We start from the raw sequence: 9,832 nt of genomic DNA on the forward strand, positions 1-9,832 counted from the left end.
TGTGTTGCAGTACTCTTTGGTTTTTGAAATGCTAGGAAAATGCTAGGAAACATAGACAATGTTTCTATTATTTTTTTAAATCATGATTAAAAGTAATTTTAAAAAAGTGATAAGAAACAGGCTGGCAATGAAAGTATAATATTTATTTCTAAAATCAGGATGCTTGGTTGTTAAACGGCAAAGACACAGACAGATAAGCATTCCACATGTGAATGGCGGATGTGATATTGCATAATTTCTCTGTGGGGTCCAGCAAAGCAACCTCTCCTGCCTGATATAAGAGTAACCAGTGGCTCTGCAGAAGAAAGGCAGGAAAGGGAAAAAAGACTAATCTAAACAACTGTACTCCATTGAGACCAAAGACCGAGACCATGACAGGACTGAATGAAAACACCCAGGAGACAGACAGTCCAGGATAAGATAATCAAGACTATGGGTCTACGGCAATGCAAGCTGTGTACTTAAACACAGTGGAGCTTTGAACCAAATGTTAAATTCAGCATGCTAACAAGCTCACAATGTCAATGTTAACATGCTGAAGTTTATGTTTACCTCATTCTCCAGCTAAGTTCAGCATGTCAGCATAATAATATCTGCCAATTAACACTGAACACTAAATACAACTGAATCTGAAGGGAACCTCATTAGTTTTGCAGGTATCTGGTCATAAAGCAAGGTACTGGATGAGGCACCAGGGGGAAAGTTAGAGATTGCAGTTCATCCTGAGGGGGACGTGAATGTCAAATTTTCTGACATTTCGTCCAAAAGTTGGTCAGAAATTTCACTCGAAACCAACCTTGTGGTGGAGCTAGAGAAAGGCTCAGGGGATCTCCAGGGATATAGGTGTCATCTTGTCTGCACCAAATCTCATGGCAATCCCCCCAAAAGTGAATGACATATTTTAGCCTGGACCATACATACTGTATGACATCCATAAAGCAGAGGGGCTAACTGGACTCAGTCGAGACCAAAGACCAATTCTGAGAGTCTGAATGAAAACAACCATGAGACAGAGACAAATCCAAGACAGAGCAAAAAGCATCTTGAGACTGGACTGTCCAAAAACATTTAAAAAGTGAAATCCTTTACATAAACAATATAATTACATGAGTTTACAAGTCAGATGCAAATAATTGTAGCGTGTTTACACTTTTAAAAAAGGATTCAGTCCATGGGACAGTATTGTGTCTTGATGCTACAATACGCGTCTGTGGATACTAAGGATTAAAGGGTTAAATTTAGTAGACAGAGCAAGGCAGAGAGGGAATAAAGGGACGGGGGAAAAATAACACAAAATAATAGCACACAATACCTAAGCTGTAGAGAAAGGAGGAGAGAGAGAAATAGAGATAGGCACAAAAACAGAAAATAATAGACAGCCCCATTAGGCAGAGGTTATTGAGTAAATTCATCTCACTAGACAAAAGCTTCTTCCGTTGTTGTGTCACTGCTGCTTCCACCAAACTCAACACTTTCTCTCCAATTTCGGTCCATTTGCAACCCCCCGCGTCTGTTAAGAGCTAAATTGCCCGTCTGCATTGCCTTAAAATGGTTTCCCATGCATCACCACCCTATAAAAGGTAGCGATACGCGGGGCAATTTCAACGGCCTGAGCACTGAGCGCTGCTTTCAAACAGAAAACCTCAAGGTGCCTTAAATGGATTTCAACATGTTTTTGACCCTGTGGTTTACTTTGTTGTGGGGGAATGGAAACATTTACTATCAACACTACACCGTCTCTGTGTCTTATCAGCCATATCCTTCTGTCAGGCAGAGTGCAGGTAAATTTAAAGCTGGCACAATCCCATACAAAGACAAAAGGAAGAAAGTAAACGGAGCTGGATTGGCATAACCTCACTCTAGGAGGCTTAAACTGAGCAGAGAAAGTTAATTTCTCAACTTGAGAAAGAAGTTTGTCTGTCACGACAAAGCAAAAAGCCAGTTGCCTTCAAGCCAGGCACTTCATGTATGTTGCAGTTCTCCTTCCTCTCCTTCCTCCTCCTTCCATTAGAGCAAGATGCATGTCATCTGGAGATGTTGGACTAATGCACCTGCACCAAAAGCTTGACTCCCAAAAGAACACTGACAGTGCCATTGCCCAATTTAGTGCAAAATCAATTAACTGATCAAAGTCCAAAGCAATAATGTCAAACTTTTTATGTGATGTCACATTGGGACTGCGTGAGGATGCAAAAACACCTGCTGGGGTGTCCTTGAGGAAAATGCTGAACCTGGAAGCTACACTTCTGATGAAGAGAGCCAAGAGACACATGAGAGGACGCATCGCATATGGTTCTCTGATCCTATTTCTCAAACACACACACACACACACACACACAAAACCTTACAGCTAACCCTCCCTCACACATGCAGGTTTGTGTTTGACTAAGCACTCAACAAAATGAGATGGGCCTGAGTGTGTGTGTATGTGTGTGTGTGTGTGTGTGCACGCGCAGGCATGTGTGTGCGTGATGATCAGGGGAGTGTCATTGTGCTCACTGACTCAGCATTCCTGCACTGCCTGTCATTCCTGTCATTTTACCGCAGTTTCCTCACAGCAGGGCCAAGTGGGACCTGCCAGGATCCCTCTCAAAATGTTTAAAACACAAGATTGATGGCACTGTCTGTTTACCTTATATTTTTCCCCAGCTGGCAAATTGTTTCTTTTGGCAGCACGATGAAACACAAATCATACAAATGCTGGTTTTTGTTTGTTATGGTCTGTTTCTTTCATTTTTCTTTTTTTTTTGGTTGAAAACAGGATATGAATATTGGCTGGACTCCTGGTGAGCTTTGTGTGGTCGCACAGTGTAGAGAATGACTGAACTCTGGATTGCTATGTTTTTCACAGCAGGAGAAACCAAACAGTTGAGTGAGCCCTAGCTTGGCATTGTAATGAAAGTTACAAGTTACACTTGTGACTTTTAGGATACCAAGAACCGCCTATATTTTGTACAGTTGTTTGTCTCTCAAACAACAAAAAATTATTTTGACCAATAGAGTATACTGTTGTATTTTAGACAAACGTATGCTACACAGTATTTCTGTTTCTCTTAGTAAGTGTTTCTTCATGCTGGAGAGGCTCTCTCAATATGGCAATCCCTGCTGCTACAACAGATATAAGCAACTGGATGTGCAAGATCACACGTGAATCCATCTTGCTAGGCTTCAATCTTGGTACCAGACCAATCAGTGTCCTTTGATGGAGTGCTGGCAGCTATGTGGGTGGGCGCATAAAGGTTAGTGTAGATGCTGTTATATCAGAACTTGAAAGAAGAGCAAAGGACGGCACTGAAGGCTTTTCTCGATGGAAAAGATGTTTTTGCTTTTCTCCCAACTGGCTTTGGTAAGAGTTTGACTGCATTATGTGCTTGGTTGATGTGATTGGTTAAAGTTCGTGATAGATGGTGTTGGAAAGATGATTCATCCAATCATCAATTCCACTGTGGTTCCCAAAAGTCCCATATGGTCCACACTGGCAATGTCTGAATTGAGAACACCTTACAGTGCTGTAATAAAAGACTCAAGGTACTGTCATAATGCAAATCTAGGAAGACTGATATCAACTATATAGACTAAATGGCCTAATCAAATTGGCCTTCAAAATCACCAAAAACAGCAAAGCCTGTTTCATCAAGTGAGTCACTCTGTCTCTATGTCTCCTTTCATGTCTTTCTTTCCAACTTCCCTTTCTCTCCCCTGTTCTTGAAATTCCTAATCACTTCCAGAAAGACCAGAATTTGAATTGCACAACCTCAGCCTCCTTTGTTCCTATCCATCCCCTTCTCCTTCTCCGAGTCCTCTCATCTGAGTCACATTGTCAGGAACACCGTCACTCTCTCTTTGCCTCACTGCCTCCGGTTCCCTTCTCTTCCTCTATTATTTTCTTTCCGTTCTCATTTCTTAAACCTTGCTTCGGACATTTTCTCCATGACTTTACTCTTTTAATGTTCTGTTTCTTTCTCTCTTGTTTATTTTTTTCCCCTCCTTTACTTCATATGCAACAGAGGCCAGAGCAAAACAAATATCACTAGCTAGATATCCAACTATTTTAAGAGTTTGTTGGATTAGATTTCATCATATGGTGGGTTAAAATATAACCATTTGTTTGTCTTCAGACAGCATGATATGGCTTACATTAGAGGACACCAAGGAACAAAAACACGGCCTAATAGTTTTTGAAAGATTCTTCAATTCCCGATCAGTTGTTTACCCAAAAGTTTGCTAAGAAATGTAACATCTGTCATTACCTTCCCTTTTGACCTCCTCACCCCAACAGCATTCCAATTTCTTCTGCCTCTTTCATCCGCTCTACTCCCCTCCCTCCTTCAATGAGCCTTACTAGCAATCCCAGATAGAGGCGCACACTGTATATTACCACTTTCACCCGCCACTCGCCTTCACAGACCTCAGTTATCCCTCCTCATCCCCTTCGCTCTCCACTGTGATGCCCAAAAATCCCCCATTCTTCCTTCTGTTTTATTCTCTCACCTGCAGGTGTCTAGATCAAGTAAAACACTTTTATAGTTGTGCATCTTAACAGGTTGCAACACAAAAGTCGTTCCCATTCCTACCAACTGCTACAGATAAACTTCTCTCCCCACAGGAGGTGAGAAAACTTCTAACTGTTTCATAAGCACCGCTGTGCTCCACATTATGAGAAAGCCGGACTCGTCGGTGTTACAGGGGCTCAGTTTCAAACCTATTCCTCTCCAAAACCAATTCAGTGTAGTGTCGGAAAATGTTTTTGGCTTGCATCACAACCCTTCCTGCTGATATAAGGCCAAATTTGAGATTTGTTAGCAGAAAATAAAAGCTGGTATTGTTCTTCAAATTAAGCATAAAGCGTAGGATGCCTAGTAGTCATGGTCCCGCAGTATCCTTCCCTTTCACCCCCGTTTTTTGCATTTCCCCCTGTTCCTCCCTCCCACATCCCACCATGGCCTGGGGAAAGTCTAACCACCACTACAGATAACAGAAGACAGATCTGCATCTAAAAGCCATGTTTGGAAAAAACAAGAACGAAACACTAACTTTGACCTTGGCCCAGCACTAAATATATACAAGGAGAAAAGGAGGGTAAAGGGAGGATGTCCGAGCATGCGTCTGTGTGTGTGAGAAATGTGGGGACGTGCTGATTGGACTAATGTCGGAGAAGCACAGGAAACACAGACAAGTTCACTTATGTGGGTTTGTTCGGCTACACTAGCACACACAGATTATTTTGCTGCCTCGACTGTTCAGACAGCACAGAACATAAGGCAGAAATTGGCCATTTGGGACAACAAACACAAGCTGTATGGTCTGCAGCAGCAGAAGAAAATGGTGTTGCTGAAATTCTTTTAATTGCTGACAAAACAACGGCAGAATTATCCTTGCTCACACTAGGATAGGAAATAACTCCCCCGCCCACCCACACGCCATTCGTCTCACTTGAAAATACCAAACGCGGATGCTAACAACAATCAAAAACATCCTATTTTGAACTTGGGAAGCGAGTGTTTGCAGTCAGGCGGCGTGCAAAACCGGCTGCCACCTCCGTCTTGCAGTTACCTGTCACATCTGTGCAGCATTGGAGCGTCTCTTCCCCTTACAAGAGAAACTATTTCAATCTGCCTGCCCTGTTTGATCTGCCTTGGCCTTTCACTGCAGAGGCTGCATCAAAAAGATGCCGGAAACTTAAAAGCTCCATCCCTTCATCTTTCTCTTTTCCACTTCTCTCTCTCTCTCTCTCTCTCTCTCTCTATGCTCTCATCCACTTCTTTCTGTCTATTTTGTTCAGACAGAAATTGGAAGTTGTAAACACTTTGTCACTGGCTCATTAGAAAAAGAAGCAAAAAACAAGACAAATTGGCTCATCCGCTGCAGTAATACTCATGTTGGAGCCAATACAACAAGAGACTAAAATATTCTTTGATATAAATGACTGGACATTGGGCAATGCTTGATACTGTCTGCTTGATACAAACTCTACGTGCATACAAACTACTCATTTTACTGTGTGCTTTCATAATCCAGTTGGGGGCATCCCAGTTCCCAGTCTTCTCACGTATTCACAAACCAGGCTACCTGGAGCTTCCCCTGAAGCTTTGGCTGAAGTTGCTTTTATTCCTCTACTGTTGAATTCTTCTCCATCTCTTCCACTTTGCTTCCTGTCAGAGTTTGTCTTATTCACAAACTCCTACGTCATCCAATCTCGTCTCTCTGCCCACATTCCTTGAGCCGACTGGTTGTTGGATGCTGCCTGGACTTTCAGACCTGATCCTGAGCAACCTACCACTTTCTCTGCCATCATCACTTTGATCTCTAGATTGTTCTGGCAGATCTTCCTGAGAGGTTTTCAGCTACTGGCTTTACTCCACCACCTACAGCATCTATACTCTGAGGGAGTCCTGTCGCATCTCTTATCTCCTTGGGCCTACATTTAATGAAGGTGCTCTTGAATGGTGGACTGTTACTATTCCAATAAATATTGGTATCATATTTAAAATGAACTCTCCTCATTGAAATGACTGACAAAGACTAGATTTAGCCAGGAGAGGGAGAGAGATGCCCATCAACACCTCATGCCTTTTGGGTATAATTGAGTATGTAACATTGCGGTAATGTTTTACTGACAAGCCTTAGTAGTAAGTAGTAGTAGTAATAACATCTATTATATTTTTATCTTAAGTGGTCTATTGCTTTGTTATTTGATCTACATGCCAGTCTGAGCTAATCCGATAAACTGCCTTACAGAAGTGGTGAAAACAACTTATTGTAGGTGGGATTCAGACTGGTATTTTGCCATGTAATATCAGCTTACTTGGCAGTCTAGTCATCAGCAGCTCAATAGACGAGAGCATGGCTCTAACACTGTTGGATCAGTGCTTCAGCTCCCGCTGGGGCCACCGATACAGCATTCAAATGTCGACTCTGAAGGCAATAAAAAACCCTCAGCTAAATGCCATTTTCATTACATCCTATGGACATATCACACCTTTCCTCTGGGGGTTTTCGAACTGAATGAGTTAAAGGTGCTTTATCAATCTGGTTTATTGCCATTCTTACTGCCACCTCTCCTCTTTTGCTTTATTTATTACAGGCATTTGAAGTATGAAGCTCGACGCAGACGGACCGCAGGGTGCATCGTCGATCGTCTATAGCTCTCAGCTCAGCCGGGGTCTGAGCCATTGAGGGCTGAGAGCGCTGACACAACACCACCCCCACACCAACCTGGACCCAACCACACACACGCTCCCTGTGGCGGTTGGTGTTTCCACACAAACACAACAATTTCCTGCTATTCTCACTTATAATAAGGCTCATAAAACTCAATGTCAAGGAATCTCCAGAAGGAACAGACTTCAAAACACAGTAAAGTCGCATCCTTGAATGCAAGAATGAGACTGTTCACCTAAATACCCCCTTATAAAAAAAGAACTATGCAGTTAATTATTCATCATTTAATATTAAAGGATACAACAGTGTGAAATAATGACAGCAAAGCTTTGGAAAACTAACAAAAAATCACATCAAACTGCCATTAAACTATCTAGTGTACCTAAAGGGACTGTATGATACCATATCCATTATCACTAGTACCACAAACACACTATCAGTTCCTATATAAATATTACATAAGTGTAGTCATATTCATTGGAGATTGTAAAACTGCAAGTAAGTAGGATGTGGTTGCTTTAAACATGTGATTAAACACCACCGATGTTATCACATGGGAAGTGTCATCCTAGAACTTCATTTAAACATGACTGAACCCTGGTTACAACATCCAAAGAATAATACATAGAAAGGTGGATACATAGAGAGCGGGAAGAAAACGGATGATCTCCTCTAAGAACAAATTAATAATAAAAGACTCCAAGAATAAACTAGGTAATTAGGTTACAGGAAGCTCAAAGCACATGCAGCGCCGCTGTCGCCGGAGTCTGATTCCGACTAATTTCGGGCTAAAAGCCTCTGCAAGCAGTGTGTGTCTGCGGGTGTACGAGGAGCTAATATGTTCCACAATCATTATGTCACCAGAGCCATGCATGCAGTCACTTTGGATGTCACGCCTCAGCCCCAAAGTGGAGGTGATGTTCAGGGTTTCTGCCTTATCAACGCGTCCCAGCACAGGCACATCATGACACACACACACACACTTAAAGAGAGAGGGAGAGAAGTCTTTCTTCCCCATACATCTCTTTGCATCTCCTCCACAGCTCCCACATCATCTCACACACACACACACACACACACACCTACACACACACACACACACATCCTCACAAGTTCACCCTGGAGATAGATAAGAAGGGAGAGAGAAGGAGATGAGAGGAGATTCAGAACATGCAAAGAGAAGACTCTCTCTCCTCTCTCTCTCTCACACACACACACACACACACAAATACACATAACCTAAAGAGATTTTTTTTTCTCCTATGTGCTTGGCAGCCAAACTGGTGGCTTGGCGCCCGGTAGTCTCTCAAAATCAGCCTGTCTGCCTCACCTACGCATTTCAAGTCAAAAATTCATAAGGTGACACAAAACTGTCAGAGCACGTTGATGCGACTCCAAAATGATGATGCTGTGAGTGTGTGTGTGTGTGTATGTGTGTATGTGTGGGTGGGTGAGGGGCACGCGCACGCACACATCTGCACATGCATGCGCTCACACACACATCCCTAAAGAAAAACACTCACAAGCCCGCAGACTCACAGGTCAAACATCACACACACTTTGAAACATTCACGTTTTGCGTCCTAACAAGTACAAATAGGCACACGGCTGCATACATGCACAAACTTGTACACACACACACAATCGTGGTCTCCATATATCCGCACATGCACGCGCACAGTGAACGCAAAGAGTGTTTTCAAGTTAAATTCGCGTCTTGAGCGCAGATGACACCGGGTTCAATCCTATTTTAAAGAAAAGAATCAGCAGCAGCCACAAATCAAATAACTCCAACAATATTATTGTGTGCCTGCAGCGCGCTCACCAGAAGCGTTATAAGATTCAAGCTAGACTAATGGCATCACTAAACCATCGCAGCAACATTCCTATAATACTCCTGCGATCTCAGATGTACCATATAAACATTACAGCTCCAGCATGTGGGAGATAAAAACACCCCCTGTGGAGCTCATACACTAACAGCCTATTCATGCTGCCACTTTGCCTCCAGAATCCGCAAAATCCTTGCAAGTGAGGTAAGGCAATCCTTCACCTTCAACAACTTGACCAGTTCCACCAGAAAAATCACTCATGTCAGAGAGAGTTCATCCGCAACCCTCGGCGTGCGCCTTGATGCCGCTTCTCCCCGTGTGCGCAAAACAAAGCCATGCGATGTTCCGAAGCGCAAAAATGAACCAACGGAAAGCAGGATTTTCTCCCGCTGCACAGGCTGGTCCATGTGTGCTCATGTTAGAGACGAAGACGGGAGAGAGACATCGGCGGAAGGCATATGAAGGAGGACAAGGAGGGGATAAGGGAAGGAGAGGGTCGGCGGGGAAAGGAGAGGAATGTCACCAACATTTCGGATGCGGGGGGAAAAAAATCTCCAAGACGAGTAGGGGGAGATGATTAACAACCACAAAAAGTTTGGCTGTACTTACTGATCAAACCGCACTTCACGTCCGTCCTGCTTGGCATGTTTTTTAGGATGTCAGAGTTGCAGCAGAAGACATTTCCATTCCCGGCGGGCTTGTCATACAGCAGCAGCACCGGTTCCAAAGCTCAGCTCTGCAGTTCCGTGCGCACAGGAGAGCAGCGCTCAGCATGAATGAGAGGAGAGCTGCGGTTAGACTCCGGCATCCCCTGCTAGATAGACAGAGAGAGAGAGAGA

General features: G+C 43.3%; 1 protein-coding gene across 2 annotated transcripts in view; it reads right to left on the reverse strand.

Annotated features, from left to right (window-relative positions):
- The window catches only part of LOC118324207 (plexin-A1-like), a 255,757-nt gene extending 246,006 nt beyond the window's left edge, over window positions 1–9,751 (reverse strand). For both annotated transcript variants that reach the window (XM_035656416.1, XM_035656415.1), the window contains exon 1: window positions 9,603–9,751. The gene's annotated coding sequence lies outside the window, so the exon portion shown is untranslated. The remainder of the gene's footprint in view (window positions 1–9,602) is intronic.
- Between the last annotated feature and the right edge of the window lie 81 nt (window positions 9,752–9,832).

This window comes from Morone saxatilis, unplaced genomic scaffold (genome assembly GCF_004916995.1).
Source record: "Morone saxatilis isolate NCDOM2014 unplaced genomic scaffold, NCSU_SB_2.0 Contig15, whole genome shotgun sequence".
In the NCBI taxonomy this organism is placed as follows: Eukaryota; Metazoa; Chordata; class Actinopteri; family Moronidae; genus Morone; species Morone saxatilis.